General features: G+C 32.5%; 1 protein-coding gene across 1 annotated transcript in view; it reads right to left on the reverse strand.

The window, feature by feature from the left end:
* Window positions 1-13,436, reverse strand: part of LOC107367062 (uncharacterized) — a 29,546-nt gene extending 16,110 nt beyond the window's left edge. The window contains exon 1 of the mRNA XM_015934728.3: window positions 13,132-13,436. The gene's annotated coding sequence lies outside the window, so the exon portion shown is untranslated. The remainder of the gene's footprint in view (window positions 1-13,131) is intronic.
* Between the last annotated feature and the right edge of the window lie 5,084 nt (window positions 13,437-18,520).

Raw genomic sequence — 18,520 nt, forward strand, 5'->3', positions numbered from 1 at the left:
TTGATAAACATATATTCAGATAGATTTTGGGTGGAGAATGAAGTAGAATGAAGTAGAAAGAAGAGAATGATGATGATGATGATGATGATGGCGAATATTATCTTCTTTTATTTGTCTTGATGTCAATTGTGAATAAAATGATTATCATGAAATAAGAATGAATGAAAAGAAAAAAGGAAAAGGAAAAAAGAGAAAAGAGAAAAGCGAAAAAAGGCAAAAAAATTAACCTAATATTATCATTATTATTGAATAATTTAATAAAGATTTTTGTATTTGTTTACAATCAGCTGATTACTGAATCGATTCTGCGCTTCACCTTTCATTGATGAATCTCATGCTTTTCCCTTTTCAGGTTCAATGTTTATCTTAACATTTTTTTGTTGTTATTAAAAGTTGATTGGCAATTGATTAGTAAATAATTGAATCATTTTCATTGTTTAATTGATAATCATTTCAATTGAGATTGACTTTTAATGTGAAAAGTAGAAGATGATAAAATAGTGAAAAATGTTAATGTAACTAAAATATTCTGGTTATTTGGTTGAGAGATGAAAGAGAGTGATGATGATAATGATGATGAACCAGAAGATGAGAAAATGAAAGAGCAATGAAAAGAGAAGAAAGGAAAGCAAAGAGAGAGAGAAAGAAGAGAAAGAGGGAGAAATTTTGTTTCCACAGTAAACACAATATTAGCAAGAGAATCCATTTTTAAAAAAAATAAGAAGAAAGATGATGATGATGAGTAAAAGAGGCTCGGCTGAGAAAGAAAAGAAAGAAGAAAAGAAAGAGATTAACCTGGTCTTGTGTCAACCAATAGGAAAGCAATTTATTACCTTCAAGATGAAACATAAAAAACAAAAAGCACCAAAAAAAAAGCTAAACCAGAGATTCAACTTTTAACCCGAAAAATTTGATCTCATTGAATATGAAGCTCTGGTTCAAGTATCCATTTGGGTTTACAATTGAAAATTAAATGATTCAATGATAAGTTGTTTAACCGGTGTTAATTTTCAAGATAATCAGGTTACAAGTTGATTGTTTTTGTACATAATAAAGGGAAAAAGGATTCTCAAATATCAAAGGATACCAATAATGTAATAATAATAATGATAATAATGGTATTATTATTATTATTAGGTTTGTTGCTCGAGATGTTGACTTTAAATCGTTTATTTATCTAAATTGTGTTAATGCATGTTTCACTGTAATTAAATGAATCTTTCGTCTTCATCTTTCCATCTCGTCTCTTGTCCTGCAATTCAAACCATTTCAACAAAAGAGATTCTCCTTTTGCTCTCAACTTCATTATCATGAAACTAAACGGGAACCAGAGAGAGAGAGACAGAGAGAGTGATGAGAGAGAGAGAGAGAGAGAGAGAAGAGGAAAGAAGTGCAATATTATTATTACACAGTTTCAATGTTAGTCTTTTCAGTTGAGAAACAGAGTGACATGAGAGTATAACAATGATACATGATAATCTAATTTAGAAGAGAAACTATCAGCAATAAATCTGAACATTTCTGGCTATTCTGATTTAAGGACTTTTCTTCTTCTTCTTCTCTTCTTTTCCAAGGGAATCAAAGTTAAAATCCTGTTCTCTCTTCATCATCATTTTCCTTCTTCCAAATGTAATCTAATTTGGAAATGTTTAGACCCTGTCTTAAGGGACTCTAAGTGAGTGGTTTTTGCCTACAGAGCGGGAATCTTGAAATGCCCAGTGAACAGTTCAGTGACATTGAAAGCAACTTAAGATGATAAAGGAACATGAACATTGAATGATGAACATGGAAAAGAAAGAAAAGAGAATAAGAAAAGGCAACATTTCATGTATAATTATTGGTGGCAAAAGAGTAACAGAAGATGCTCGAGTCAACTCATGTTTTCGGTAATGTTGTTGCAAACGAACTTCTGAAGATGAGTGAAATAATTATCATTTGATGATTCCATTTGCTTTCTCATCTCTTGCACAGTCAACAACAACTGGCCCATGATAATTATTGATTGATTTATCCAATAATTTTGTCTCCTTGTTTCATCCTTCATCATTGGTCGATCATAACAAACCAATGAACAATTTTCTTGTCAGATTAACTTTTCTTCTTCTTTTCTGCTTCTTCATCATCATTGGTTCATTTGTCATGTTTTTTTTCGTCTTCTTCTTGACAATTTCTAGGCAATTTTGGGTTCTGTTGACTCGAGAAGAATCTGAATGTTAAATGCTGAATGAAAAGTTGATTAAGCATAACCAGAGAGCAATTGAAGTACCTTTTTTTACACGGAGATAACTGAGGTTAAGGATGACAAAGTGGATCATGAGTTGGTGAGACAATTGAGTTGTTTAAAGTGAGAAAAAAGTTGGTAAAGATAATATATAAATAGCATAACCGAAAAGGCTGACCAAAAATGATTGAGAGGCTAACCCTAGGAATGATGATGAGGGTGAAGGAAAATGGATGAGAATGGGTCAGGCAAAAGGAATGATGTTTATGTTGATGAGGAATGATTATCAAGATGATTATGAAGATGGTTATTATGATGATGACTTTGATGGAGAGACCAAGAAAATTGAACAAGATATCTTAATAAGAGCAAGAATCTGTTTGAATGCATGTTTACAGTGTTTAACTGTTTACTGTTGATAACTTTGGGTAAACATGATTATGCTTGTTCAATCATTTTTTTTGCTAGTTTGACAAGCAACCATAAATGTGACTGATTGGCTTCCAGAAATGATGAACAAGAAAAAGGAGAAAATTGATTCTAATTGGCATTGACACTTTTATCTGGTTTGGGTGAAAATGGAAGAAAAAGGTTGTTCTTGGAATGTTTCAAATTAAAAATTATGGCAATCTGGTGAACCAGGGGAAAGAGAGAAAAAGAGAGAAATGTGAGATTGCATGGTGAAATTGAACATCTGGGTTAAACTGAAAATTGAATCGATTGTTTCAACATTTTTATGGCGCAATTTTGGTAATCAGCTAGGAGAGTAAAAATGATGATGAAGACGATGATGATAGAGTGAAAATTAAATAGGAAAGGTAAAAGTGAAGAGGGAGGGAAATGGTAAGATTGGAAAAGGGACAGAGGGCTTGGGAAGAAGAAGAGGAAGCAGATGATGAGGGAAGAAGAAGAAGAAGAAAAGAAACGTTAAAAGCGTGATGAAGTTAAGCTGGTTTGGGCCTTGTTGTTGCTTAAATTTTTGGCATAAAAATTAGTGGGTGTAGCAATTGATGAATAACGATTCGGCGCAAAGTTAAGTAAATAATGTTAGCTTCGGAAATACAAAAACACGCACAGGAGACATGAAGATAGGGAAGATGGGATGATAAGCCATGGGCAAGGAAAGGAAAACCAGAGAATAGCATTGGAAGAGAAGAGGTATCAAGTTGGAGGGAAAAGGAGCAAAAAAGAAGAAGAGAAGATGATCAAGATAGAATGTGATAGATTGATGGTTAAAAAGAAGAAGAATTGGGATGAAAATAATAATAGTGGTGAAGAAACGAAAGAGGAATGGATGTAAAGGGGCAAGTTGATGGTAAAGAATAGGTAAGGAGATAAAAGAGGGGAAAAGTGGCTTTCTTTTGTTATCTTTTTTCTTGATGACGGTACATAGGACATGTAATCAGAAGATGATGACAGAGAAGAAGAAGAAGAGAAGAAGAAGAAAGTTTTGATCCAAAAGCATGATGATGATGGAAGAATAGAGTATTGGGTATAAAGTCAGCATTGAACATTACTGAATAAGGAAGAAAGGGAAAGAAGAAAAAAAATAGATGAAGAAAAAGAAGAAAAGGAGAAAAATGAAAAAGCAAAAAACTGGCTCAAAAGGCAAAAAAGTAAAGGCGTGGTTGATTTATTTAGCTATTGGTTGGTAGCCTTGATGGTGATGATGGAGTAGATGATGCATGATATGCACCACACAAACCTCTCTAGAGCCGAATTCGTGGCAAATCAATTTTCTGACAAATTCGGATCTACAGGGTGAATGTAGAGCAATAGTTGGTCAAACACACACACAATGAGTCAGAAAATTTTGCATCAAGTGTTTGGTGTTTTTTTTCTTGGTAATTGGACATTTTCTTGGGAAAATTTGGAAGCCAAAAAGTCGCTGCTTATATCTACTCGACTATCTACCTGGTAGATCGTTACCTGTTAATTTCATCCATTAATTTTGCTTTTATTTTGCTTTTGCTTAAAATTCCGGTAAAGAGTTGCACAAGAACAGCCGATTATTGATCGATTTGCTTTTAATGAGTTGAGTCAAAGAAGCACAACAGAACCTTCAACTAATAAATATTTCTCAGACGATAATACGAGCGAATCGCTATTGAATTTCGAGTGAAAATGCACTCGAATTTTTAAGTGAAAAGTTGGAATACTTATGTCAACTTGGTTATCTACCTGGTTGATCTTTACCTGCTAATTTCATCCATTAATTTCATTTTGTTTTGCTTTTGTAAAATATCGATAATATCAATAAGACAATCGGAATTTTATGATGAAGTCAGAGCTGCCATCTATGATATTAGTAACAAAATGTGAGACTGGGTTAAACTAGTTATTTGTCTGATTACTTTGATAGTGATGAATGATATTTAGTTGCTATTTTTTAAAACATTAATGATTCAAATTACAATTAAAGATTTTTTTCAATGCTTCATGTCATTGGGTTTAAAATCATTTGTTAATTACAATGCAAATAATTTGTTATTTTATGCACTTCAAGAATGACAACACTCACGAACACCATTTGTCTACCAATTTCTTGTGCCATAAAATGGTCGATTGAAAATGGAGCTCGCATGCATAATTGTGAAAGTACAAGAATCTGGAGTTCAATGACTTGTAACTAATCAAGACTTATCAATCAAGAATTCTTGTTAGCAGTAGTTAGCAGTAGTGACCAGTAGCATTCTCTTCAGCTCATTATCTTCATCCTATTTTCATCTTTGCTTCCACCTCTGAATCCCTCGAGTTTACACCTCGCACAACATCAACAACCGGTAAACCCTTTTACCTTTACTTTTTTACATTCTTTTCGTTTCATTGTTTAACCTTTTCTTTTCTATGTCACATTGACTTTGAAATGGAAAAGCAAAGGTGAAAAATTGATTACCTTAACTACCATCAAGGGAATAATCACAACAAGCTGAACCTGCGATCAATTTTGACTTTAACACGCCAAATGTCATCTCTTGTTTTGACAGTTTTGACAGCAAAAAATTAGGTTTTCAATCAAATCAACTGAGAATTTCGATTCCATGTTGATGAATTTATCATTTTACAGAACAATAATTCTATTGTCAAAAAAGAAATTGAATTTTCGAGCAACCCAATTATATTATTTCAAACCAAGGAGCGAATTCAGAAACTTTTACTTTGGAGTTAAAAATGGAAACTTTAAAGTTTTTAGTGGCTTAAAAATCGAGCACATTTGTGGAGTTAAATTAGTTTAAAATACTTTCGATTGTTAGACAATTCTCTAATTATCCTCAAAAATTTTCGCTTCAATATTCCAAGATACACCTGCAATCCCTATTCTTCCAACAATTATGCGTTATATTTCAGAGATTCAACATTATTCGGAACAAGTTATGCATGTTAAGCTGTGTTTCCTTTTCATTATTTAAATTTCATGGCAGATGTACAATTGAATAAGACGCAATAGATGACATAATGATACATGCCATTTGCTAAGGTAAATCAAGATGAACCGAGTTTCATTGAACAGCCAATTATTCATTGATTTGAATCGACTTAGAGAATCGGATCAAGAAGCTCAACAAAGCCTTCACGGTCACATTTCTCAGACGATATCAGCAATAGAATACGACGAATCGCTATTAAATCTCGAATAGAAATGCACTGAAATTTTCAAAATCACTTCAGATGGTGAAACACATGGTTAGTTTCATACAAAATATTTATAAACATTTATCGATAATATCGATATAATTAAGATGTTAAGCTTTTAAAAAACTCGCTCTTCACTAATTGTTAAAGTCATTAGCTAGAAGTTGGTTCAATTGTTGAACCAACTTCTTGTTGGTTTATGGTGAAGTCAGTGGCGCCATCTATGATATTAGTATCAAAATGTTCAGACAGACTTACAAATTGTTGTCATGATATTAGACTTAAATCCTCTGATATGAATAATGATCTGTAACTGAACTCAATCCTGTAACCACCAGTAGCCCACGCTTTGGCTGCTGCCTTGTAAAAGGCTTACTTTCTTTAATAAAATTGTTAGACTAATCTGGTTATTTTGCGATTAATTTAATGATATCTAAGGAAAAAATATCTATCAAAGAGTACAATAGTCGATATTGCAATATTTAAAGAGAAGCAATACAGTAAGTGTTAGCATTAAGTTGACAAAAATGGGTCTGATCTAACAAAGTTAATTGTAAGTTAATTTTTAAAATCGCCTTCTCGATCATATTTGCTAGTTTCTAGAGACTAGAAAAGATAATGCAGTAGAAAGGACTGTACAAAAAGTTTACTTCTATTGGTACTTTAATTTATTGTTCGAGGGCGACCATGAAAAAATGTTAGACTTTGCTAACCCTTACTCCTACTGTATTTATTTACAATAATAACCAATATCAACCAAATTGCATCATAAACTGTACCTACAAGTAATCGGTGGTTACTGAATGCTTAGCGCCATCTAATGATGAATAGGATAACTACAAAGGAGAAGGGGCGAAATTTCGAGATGAGCGCCTCTAGTGATAGATCAGAAAACTTTCATCGCAAACGCAGTAACCGGTTACTTCCCTCCCCCACTAACCAAATAACCAGTTAGCAGTAACCGTCTCAGCTCTAGTAGCGAGAGGTCTGCTATAAAATCGCCAGATGGCTCTGATTTTTGTCAAAATGTGGATTCACTGTATCGAGTATTATTGCTCAAAGAATATCAGTGCATCACTACTTTGAGAGGGGAATTCAAAAAGAAGACAAGTTTTCTATTTGCCCACAAGATGGAACTATTGCTGTCTTTAAAGACGAACATATTTTTCTATTGCTTCATTATTTCTTCATGCTATCCTGAGTCTAGAAATTAATGGTCGAGTTGAGATGTCGTTACAATTCAATTTTTATAGGGAAGGAGCTTAAATGGTACGATTGAATCGAGGCGAGGTAAATTTCATGATAAATCGATAGAAATAAGTTAGAAAGATGTTTGGTGAAGCGTTGGGACCTGAAAATTTTTACTTCAATTTTTATTCCAAACTTAAGTCTAATCAGACCTATCGTAATGAACTGAAACTATGAAAAATCGCCACTCTGAAGATGAAAATATTGATGGTTTTGTTTGCTTTTTTGTACAATGTCTTTTGTTCTGTCATTTTCAATACTTGACAAATCAAAACTTGAATTCGGAATTAAAATTGAAGCAAAAATTTTCAACTAAAACAAAACTAACACCTAGTGTTTGGTCCTAACACTTTACCAAACATCTTTTTTAACTTATTCCTATCGATTTACCATGAAATTTCGAATTGAATCGTATCAGTTCCCTTCCCTTGCAAGGGAGATGAAAATTTGAAAATTTCTAAGATTTTACATTCCATTATTATTGATGTACATAAAATTTTCACACTCACAAAGAGTTCAGTGTTGAGCTTATCGGTTGATTGAGTATTGACAGATTTCACGACATTACGACTTATGGTATATGCTTCTCGTTCAATTCAGAGTCGATAGTTTAGTCAAAACAAACTTTTAACAATAAACTTGAAGCATCTTTTCATGAACAGATTTACTCTAATCTTGGTGTAAAAAATCAAACTAGAAGTAATGAGATTGAATTTGCAGCTGAATTTAATTAAACAGATTGACTAAATTCAACTTTTGCCTGCATGAGCTAACAAATCAATTTTTATTGTTGATATAAACTGAAACTTTTACAGGACTCAATTGGATCGATCATTTCGTGAATATTGCAATTATGATTCTCGAAAAACGCTTCACTTGTATCTTCATAATCACATGATAATCATCATAATGATCTTTGCAATTGATTGATTTTTGGTTTGCATTGGAACAACAAACAGCACTAGGCAACTGAACTACCAGAAAATGCTAATCAAATTTAATGTCTTATCCAGTCAAATGTGACTAAATATTGAGCTTGAGTCAACTTCGTACTGATCATGTTTGCTAAGTTGCACCCAGCATTTAACCCTCGACACCAAAGTGAAAACTTGAATTTCTTTTTCTTCTATTCCCTAAGCCCAATCATCATCGTCATCATCATCTTCGATTGAATACAAAATAGCTGCTGGGATAAGTGTTTAGGTAATAGGAGGGGGAACCTGTTTGATAATAATTATTTGTTCATGATCATGAACAGCAAAGGCAAGAGAATGGGATGAAGATGAAAATGAGCTCAACCTATAATAATAATAATCAAGTATGTGTGAGTGTTTGAGAGAGCAAAAAGAAGGCAAAAAAAAAGAATTCTGAAAGAGAAAAGTTCTTTGTTACCTCAGATTATTAAGTCAAGATGAAAATAATGATTAACAACCTCTGGCTATGCTCAACATGGCCATCCAATTTTACCTTTCCTTGAATGTCAAGTTGAACCTGGAAAAAAGGTAAAACTGAAGTCTTCTCTCTCTCTCACTTGATGAGAACCAATTTTCAGATTTCATTTCAATCTTGTTTAGAGAAACAAAAAGAAATTAAAAGTTTTCCACTTTCGAACTTTTTTTTCCAACTTTTCTTTCTTCTCCAAAAGCATCAGTTACCTTGCTCATGCTCATTTACCTAGTTCAGGTAAAAAAGGGAATCAAAACCCTCCCCAATTGAAGGGTAGCCATGTTTACTTCTCTTTCTTGTTCTTCTTTTTTCTCTCTCATCGGCTTCTTATTTTGCCGCTTCCACGCTTTTTAAGGAGTGGTTAATGGATGGGAAAAGATGATCAAGAGGAAGAAGCAGGAGAAGATAAACTTTTCAATTTTGAATAGTTTTGCTCTCTTCTCATTAATTCACTGTTTTTGTGATAATCATTGTCCAGCTTTGTCCTTTTCCATCTTCATTATCATCCTATCATCTTAATCATCTCTCCTCATCTTCCTTTTTACTCTTGAAATCCAATTATCCAAGCTATTTACATTCAAGGTGGAGCTTAAGAGACTCTTCATTTTGGCCTAGGAATTTTGAGCCAATTAGAGGATGGAAATTACAAGTGACTTGGAAAAAAAAGTGAAAGAAAATATGCATTTTTCGAACATGAAATATTTTCTCTTTTTCATTCCAAGCATGAGTCTAACATGGGGAAAATGGGCAAAGTTTCAGGCCAACAAACAAAATTGTTTCACTTTTGTACTTTAAGGTTCACTCATCTTTTAGGATTAATGAATTTTATTGAAAGCCAGCAAACCTACGAATAGTATTTTTAATCAGATAAACTTTTCTCATCCTTTTTGCCATCCTTTTGTTTTGGCTTTTTGCTTTATCAGACTTTTATTTATTCATTCAGAATATAATGTAAAAATAATTAATAATCATGGAAAAGAGCAAAAAGAGAAATTGTTATCAAAAGAGAAAATCTTAATGAATTATTAAAATCTGAAAAACTCAAGGTTTTTTATACGCAAAAGTTGCTCTGTTCATTCCAACAGAATTGGTTATCCAAATGAAAGTAAATTAGATAATTAAAACATTCAGTTCAATGATTGGCAACAAATGAAGGTAAACTTTTGATAAGCAAATTAATGAACCTGTAATGAGAGTTGAACTTGTTTCATGATAAATATTATCATTTTGAGGGAAAAAAAGTTGAAATGAAAAGTAAAAGTTGAAATGAATTGCGAGATTGTGAAGGTTGATAAATTGGTTCAATTGTGGGATTGAAATGTTCATTTAATTAAAGGGTTTGCTCGCTCATTACCTGGGAATGTCGAGCTGTTTAAAGGGAAATTTCACACTTTTTCATTTACTTTATTCTTTGCACCAAATTTCATGTTAAAGGTGGAACATTTGGTGTTACTGTCTCTTGTAGTCTTTCATGAAAAATGTTGAGCAAAATGAATCTTGAGATTTGAATCATTTCTCGCCTAATGAGATATGTTGTTTGGGCATGATAATTAACTATCGACTGGGTATTGAGTAAATGCTGAGGAGAAGGAAAAATAAGACATTATCATCATTACGATAATGAATGGGGACAACATGTATTTAAGAAGAATAATGAATTCTCTTTGATTAACATGGTAAAGAATAATTAGAGTTTGGGTTCATTTTTCTCTTCAAAGGGAGTTGAATTGAGCAAAGACTGACAAATGAATTTGGCGTCAACTCAGCAAACTTGAAAACTTGTCACTAACTAATGTCTTTGATAATTGCTCCTTTACAATTTATCGGCACTATATTTGCTTTAACATTGTTCATGTTGAACAAGTTTTTGGTGAAAATTGTTTTCTTGGTTGACAAAGTTTTCGCTCTTTTTCGATCATCTCAAGGATTGTCCAAACCATGAACCATTTGATTGAAATGTTTAACTCTACATTTGGTAAAACAAAACATTTTATCTCAAAAAACTTGGGAATCCTAGAGAGTGCGCAAAGAGATTGGACCAAAACTAAAAACTGGTAAAGATGCATTTGTTTCGTTTCTGGATCATTTAAGTTATTGATTGCTCCTTTAGTCTTTCAATTTGAAATTCAAAATCGATTTCAGTAAATTTGATGAATGCATCAGTACTTTTGAAAAGTAAAAACTCATAAAATTTCGAAATCTTTTGAAACATCATTTTCATTGGTTCTCTTGTCCTTCTCAAACTGAGCAGCTTTGTCATCTTTTTGATTTTCATTGGAATAGAATCAAAGTTGGGCGAAAAATTCATCTTCAAGTATAGATTGAAATACATTTTTCATGGATTCGATAAAAGAATGTGAATGAAAATTGGAATCTGAATTAATCTTTGATAAGATCACTTGTTGACTTTGATTAATCAATTATGACGTTCAATCAACTAGTTAGTTTTGAAAAATGAGTCTATATCGATCGAAGTAACATTACGAATTTAGATTTTGACCATTTTCTGTAACCAGGACTGAACCAGTTTGTCCCGAAATCGTCAACTTTGAAGTAATCATAGACATTTATCCAACTTTAGCTGAAAGTCATCGATGCTCTGGATGTCCCAAGTTTACTTTTGTGTTTAAATGTTAGCCAAAGATGCATTTGTGGACAAAGTTGAAGGAAAGAAGTGGAAACGAGTACAATTGACTATAGAAGGAAACAGATGAAACTGGTCCATAAAGGTGGACTAAATGGTCTTAAATGGAAACTTTGTAGCAGCTTTGCCGGTTGATTTTGGTTAAAATTGAAAATTTGGTTCGAGTTGACGCTTTTCATTGCTGTAACCCAACTAACCTGTCTCAAGAGATGAACCAAGCCTAACCCAACCCAACCTAACTTTATGCAATTATTATTATCAGGTTCATATGTTACCTCTTTGTTAATGAGCTTTTGTTTATTTAAACGCGTAAATTTGGTTAAATGATTTTCATGGCGACAAGAAGAGAAGCGAGAGATACAAAAGTAAGTGAGAAAATGCTATTTTCCTATTTTCCATTTTCTTGCATTTTCCTTTTTGTTGCCTTAGCTCAAGTCAAATAATCAGTTGCGTGAAAACATAAATCATGTAGGAGAAAGAAAGAGAAAGATAGAGAAGTGAATGGAGCAAATGAAAAGCAAGAAAATTGTCCTTTCTTGTGTGTATTGCATGGGCTCAATATGTTTATGTTTTTTTTTGTGTTCAGTTGATGAGTTTTCATCTTGCCTTGTTTGCCGTACAAATCAAACTTTGTTTAAACTGAAAGGAAAGAGACAAAAGATGATGATGATAATGATAAAGATGATGAGACTACATAAGATGGATAAAAATGAACAGAGATGATGGGTGAAAGACAATTTGGGCGAAGAAGGAAATTGATCTTTACTTTGAAGATTTGTGAGTTTTTTAAGTCTGTCTGGTTAAATGATGGTAAAGATCGATCGAGAGAGTAAGGAAAGAAGAGAGATGAAGATGAAGAGAAAGCGAGAGAGAGAGAGAGAGAAAGAGGAGAAAAGATGAAAATCCTGGAGAAACTAATCGATTTACTATAAAAGAGAACCAGAAAAAGGGAAAGAAATGAAACTTGCGCCATTTTGATACCAATGAATTCATTGACGAGTTGATGAGCTTTACATCAATAAAAAAAACATTGATTGACAATCAAATGTCACATCTACAAGTGTTACAATGAGAAATGAGTAAAAATTGAAAAATCATTCTCAACCCTGAAATTGGTGAAAAGTTGAACCAAAAAGGTTTTTCAATTTAATTTAATTTCAGCAAAAGTTCATTAAAAAGATTTCCTTAAATCGTTGAAAAACATCGGCAAAACAAGAATGATGAATGGCGTTGCGATAACGATAAACAGTAAACAATTCAAGTAAAAGGTGTAAAAAGCATGATGAGATTAAATGAAAATTTTTAATGAAAAACCAAAACATAAATAAAGCTAAATGAGGTTTAATGCACTAAAAGGAACCCAAAAAAAAAGTGTTTTCCCCTTTTTTTACGCCCTGTAAAGGTTATACCTAAAGTAAACCTATAAAAAGTTTACATTTCAAGTTTAACTGTTTGTTTATGATTGAAGGAAAGTTAATGAAGACTTCATGTAATCATGAAAAGCGCACTTTTCCCTTAAAGACAACAATTTACGCCAATTTTGCTAAATCATCATTAGTTGATTCAATTACAATTTTGATTGAAAAGACTTTTTCTGGTTTTACCTTTAATCGTTCTCTGGTTAACCTGAAATTGATTCATCATAAAACATCTCAAGCATATCGACACAATTGTTCAATTGTGATACAATTAAACCAACAGTTTAAATGTTCACCTCTCATCGATTTCCTTTTCATTTTCCCTTTCTTTTTGTTTCTTCTTCTTCTTGTTCGATAATTCATTAGCAAGTTTTCAATAGTTTTCAAGCAAGCCTGTAAAGTTCATGCGCTATAAAGTACAAGTGGATATCATGAAAAAAAACGAATGTTTATTCAAGATTTTCATCTTGGAATTTGATAAACATTGATTTTTCGGACAAACATGAAAGTCAAAATCTTACCTTTTGGTTAAAGATGGACATGGTCAGGTCAATGGTTATCATGTTGGATTAATCAATGAATGTTGAAATGATCCTGTTAATCACAGCTATGAAGCACACTTGAATGTTGTTGAAGTAAAGGTGTTGAGATTCCAGCACTTTGATGTTACAAGTTGATCGGAATGGTAAAGGATTGAAAGGAAACAAAATTGAATGAAATCACAGGAAACTTTATTCGCCCAATCAGTGCGTTTAATTGAACAATTTTTAATTTTTACATTATTCCATGTCTTTATCACTATAATGTTATATCAACGAATGGACCTTCCAACAAGATACTTCAAAGGCGCCTCTCAATCTCACTCAATCTCTCTCTTTACTCTCTTCACTCGCTTTCTCTCTCTCTTAATATGGAGGTGACTCAGTAAACTGGATTTATCCTATTCTCACTCATTATCATAATTTTCCTCTTTCCTTTCGTTTCCCTTACTTTTCTCTCTTTCGCTTTCTGGTTATCTTCTTCTCCTTTTTCTTTGCCTCTTTATTCACCAAGTTCAGAGCCTCTGTCTACTTTTGTGTCTATCATGGTCTTTCTTTTTTTCCTTTCGCCATTCACATCTTGTGTTACATTTTTGTCTCACTAAACTTTTTGCGAAAAAAAATGTTAACAAAAGAAACAAGAAGCTCCATCTTTAGCTTGGATTTTAAATTAAACCCGACACCGTGTTTTCACAATGAAACTAATCAATGCACTTGATTGTATAATCAATGGTTTGCCGAGGCTCAAGAGATAAACTTGAACTTTTCGTGACCAGAGAACCCGGTTGTCTATACTTGGCCTGTGTAGTTGAGGTTAGTTGAAGCGGAAAATTTGGAGGCAACTGTCATGGCTTTTCAACTTTGCCAACTTAATGGTCGATGGTGATTCCACCGTTTTCATGGTGTATTCCCAGGCGATAATTAGAGTTACTTAGAGGAACAAGTCTATTTGGTTAATCTCTTTTCTTTTCTTTGACAACTCGACTAACTTGGCAAACCCACAACTTCATCAGTCTCTATATGCCCAGTGAAATTTGCATCTGCCAATGATTGGCTTCTTTTGATAAATTAAAGTCTGTTTCAATGAAATGAAAGATTTGACCCGAACCGATGGCAATTAAACATCTTTGGATCATTTCAAATATCCAGAGTCAAAATTAACTTAGTTAACGAAATTAGAATCGGAAACTTTTTACACTCTTTCAACACTATCTAGAGTTGGTAGTCACTTCAATTGCACCTTAGGTAACCATCTATTTCGTTTCGAACTCATAGTGGTCAACTTCGGGGACAGAGTGGTTGCATTCGGTGCCAGTGGGTTGTCCTGGTCACTGCAGAGATTTGATTTCTTCAATTTGGCTACTTGGCAAGTTTTACGTTCATGTATAAAAGGAGACCAGCGACTTCCGAAGTCAACTGAACACTAAATTAGGGTTTTCAAAGCAATGGTAACCATCGGTCATGAAGTGAACAATCGTGTTAGAGTGTTTCAAGTTAGTTCAGCTCTGAATGATCTACATCAAGGAAAATCTATTGATATAATTATCTGAATCATGGCTAGAAACCAAAATAAATCAGTTCACATCTATATTAAAACAGAGTTGAGGCATCTGCAACTCTTATCTACGTGTATGAATTTCATGATGTTGACTCGTGGTCTAGCATGATTCACGTGTATTGGATTTTACCAGAAATGCATTAAATATTTCATCTTCACTGTTACATGGACATTTATTGAGATGCTCAGGCTTGATCAAAAGGTCGATCCTTATATTTATGGTTTGACTAACAAACTGCTACCCAATTATACGTTTCATAGCTAGTGTATCTTAACGTTAATTACAGGGAGTAATTGATAAATTTAAGGATATTTGAATTTCACATTTATTCAGAAGCTCAATATAATGAAATTGGGTAAACGATTTATTTATCATTTCAAGTCCAATCAAAGCTAAAATTGGGAGTTCAATTGAAATCGAACCTAAAAATCATACAACCCAAAAAACGTCGTCTTGCTGTTATAATCATAGTCTGGAATTTCGTGCCGATTCTTTAATATTTAGTCACTTATAAATGAGCAATAGCTTTGAGACTATAAGGAAGGAAAATCAACCTTTAAATCAATAGTCAAATCAAAATACAGCCAAAGATCAAACTTAGGACCTCAGAAACTCGATAGAATAAAAAATCGGATCAACAGGCTACAACTGTGGGTTAAATGGATCTTGAAATCGACTTTTGTACACAATTAAAACTCGCAAGTAACTAAGAAACTTCAATATCAAAGCAAATGATTTGGGATTTCAATGGTTAAGACAAAACTATTGAATCTAATAATGAATTTGAAAGCAGTGCAAGTGAACACTTATTCAATAATGAATATTAAGCTTCTCTGTGCTAGAAACTCTTAGTTTTGATAAACGATAGTAAAATTTTGTATCTTTTAACTAACGACAATTCAGATTTATTTAGTTCTATTAACATGTAGTTCTCCCGATTATGACTGATCGTAGAGTAAGATACAATCACATCGAAAGCTGCGAATCCTTAATGAAAAAGAGCCATCGTCGAAATAAGAAATCCAAAAATTGAAATCTTTAGCTTTTGTCAAACTGATGAGATTCCTTTCCTGTATGAGAAAAGCCTTTCTTTAAGCAACGTAGACACTTTTCGAGTTGAAAGTTGGTACTTTGCTGGTTATAGCAACATGAAAGTTAAGTCCTTTGTGCAATTTAAAGACTCATCTGAACGCCAGCCTCGACAAAAGTGAGTTCAAAGTTAAACTTGAACAATTGAAAAACCAGATTTTCTCATATAACTCTTTGGTTCCCTGTACGTTCGCCAATTTTAAGCTTTAAAACAAACAAAGAGTCCAATCCTTTTACCACTTTGAAGAAACATTGACAATAATTATTTACTGCTTTGGCAAGTAAATTATCAATTTTGATTAAGATATTCGTGTACAGCGATCAAGCTCAAGCTGAATTAATTCAATATCATCATTTAGGAAGCTTTTTGTATCAGTCCAATAATTTTTCTGCTATCTTTAGCTTGAAACAGAACTATCCTGTTGGACATTTGTTTTCGACTAGTTGCTCAATAAAAGCACCAGACATTGTATCTCTTTTCAAAATAATACAACAAGCTTCCTAAATGATGATATAGAATCAATTCAGCTTGAGCTTGATCGCTGTACACGAATATCTTAATCAAAATTGATAATTTACTTGCCAAAGCAGTAAATAATTATTGTCAATGTTTCTTCAAAGTGGTAAAAGGATTGGACTCTTTGTTTGTTTTAAAGCTTAAAATTGGCGAACGTACAGGACACCAACTCTTTACTCTTCGCTATAAAAACCAGGTTTACATACAGCTATGAAAATGAAGTTGAAGACAACAAGTTGAAGTTAACAAACCAGAAATTTCTTATCAAATTAAGATTAGAAATCAATTGATTACTTGCGCAAAATATTTAAAATTGGCTTCAACTTCATTTTCATAGCTGTATAATCCTAACCCAACAATAAACCAAAAACCAGAATAATTCAAAAAGGTTTTTCCCTAACGCAATGGCTTGAAATACGGATTCTGCATTCTCTCACCAACCTGAATTCTGATTAACCTATGACTATTTTTCGGATTTGTAGTTCAAAGATGACTTTCGGGCTGATCAGCGATTTTCCTAGAACCCTTTCCATTGAGCATTCCACAAAAATTTGATGCTCTGACTTTTTATAATGTATTGGCTAGACTATAGATAAAATTTTATGAAAAATCTGAATATTAAACTTTTTTTCAATTATTTTTAAGATATTACAATAAATTGACGATTGAACTTTCGTTCTCGTCTTTAAGCGAAACAGTTTAATTTGCTGAAAGTGTTCATGTTAATTTTGATCAATAAACAAATAAAAAATCTAAGTTGTTTGGCGAAAACTGCGATTTCATTTTTTCTCTAGCACTGAATATCTTGTAATATCTTGTAATATCCCATGTTACTGAACATTTATTTTGAGTGGAAAAAATAATTTCCTTAACCAATTTGGTTGCAAAAACAATCATTATTGTGTTTAAATTGTCAGTTGAACCACTTTATATTAAAAAAGGTACGTCATTACAAAACATTTAACTTGAAAGGTTAGAAGAAGAAAAAAAGTTTAATAAAATATCAAATTGTGCTTAATGGATATTGTATTCACTTTAGTCAATCGTGATAGTTTAAATGACCATTTTTATGTAATAACTCTATAAATATTTAAATGTTAATCGATATATTATAACAGTGTATAACTGTTTGCATTAGAGACTAAAATGTAAAAAAACAAAATCAATTTGTTTTCACAAATCGTTAGTAACATCATTACAATTCAATTTAATCATGGTTTATTCAACGTGTGAAAACTTGGAAATCGTCTTTTCCCAATTTCTATTGGACACCTTTTAACCAAAGAACGGCCTCAATATCCAATGGTTACATTCAAAGGTTTCCAAAAAAAGTTTCGATCAATTGTTCGATCATCCATTTAGTCCATTGAATTTTCCATTTTTGTACATTTCGAATGCTCAAAACTCTGAAAAAGAAAATCAAAATTAGTTGAATTTTTAACAATTTTATTTCTATTGAAATCATGGGCAAAAATTTCAAGAAATTGCAATTTCTTAAATTGATTTGATTCCAATCAGTTTCTTTGGCGCATTTTAAATGAATTAATTGAAGGATGGCTCAATGAGAATGGTGAAAACTGTTAAACTTTTGTATTATCATGAGCAGGAAATTTGCAATGATTAGAAATATTTATTCCATGGAATTGTCAGAAAAAGAAGAAGAAATTTATAGATGATTTTTGTTGCCTGTGAATGTGAATCTTGTTGTGTCAACATTTGTTACCAAGTGTAAATGAATAAAAATGGTTAAAACAGAATCAGATCAAGTCTAACAAAATCAATCAACTTGGATGATGTGAACAAAGTGTCACAATTGAACAAAGGGAAGCTTCATGATGTTGTCTGTATCTGTTTTCATGATAACTTGTCAAGTTCGTCAATATTCAATGAAAGTGTCACATCTTTATTTATTTCACTTTCCTTTCCTCCCTCCTTCACTCTCATTTGCTCAACTTTTATCTGTCCGTCAATCAAGAAAAGGCAGCATTTCCAATCAATCATACCAGAATATGAACACAACAAAATTCAATGATAACAAATTTGCTCCTCAAATACTAATTTTTCATTTTCCATGTGGTCCATCAGATTTTGTGCCATTTTCCCCTTTCCGTTATCAAAATCATTGGATTGTTTCATCTCCAAACGATCATTGTAATACATGAGCAACTGCAAAAGAACAAAAATAAAAGAGAAAAAATGAGTAAAA

This window comes from Tetranychus urticae, chromosome 3 (genome assembly GCF_039701765.1).
Source record: "Tetranychus urticae isolate SD_2017Ah chromosome 3, NJAU_TeUrti_SD_1.0, whole genome shotgun sequence".
NCBI lineage: Eukaryota > Metazoa > Arthropoda > Arachnida > Trombidiformes > Tetranychidae > Tetranychus > Tetranychus urticae.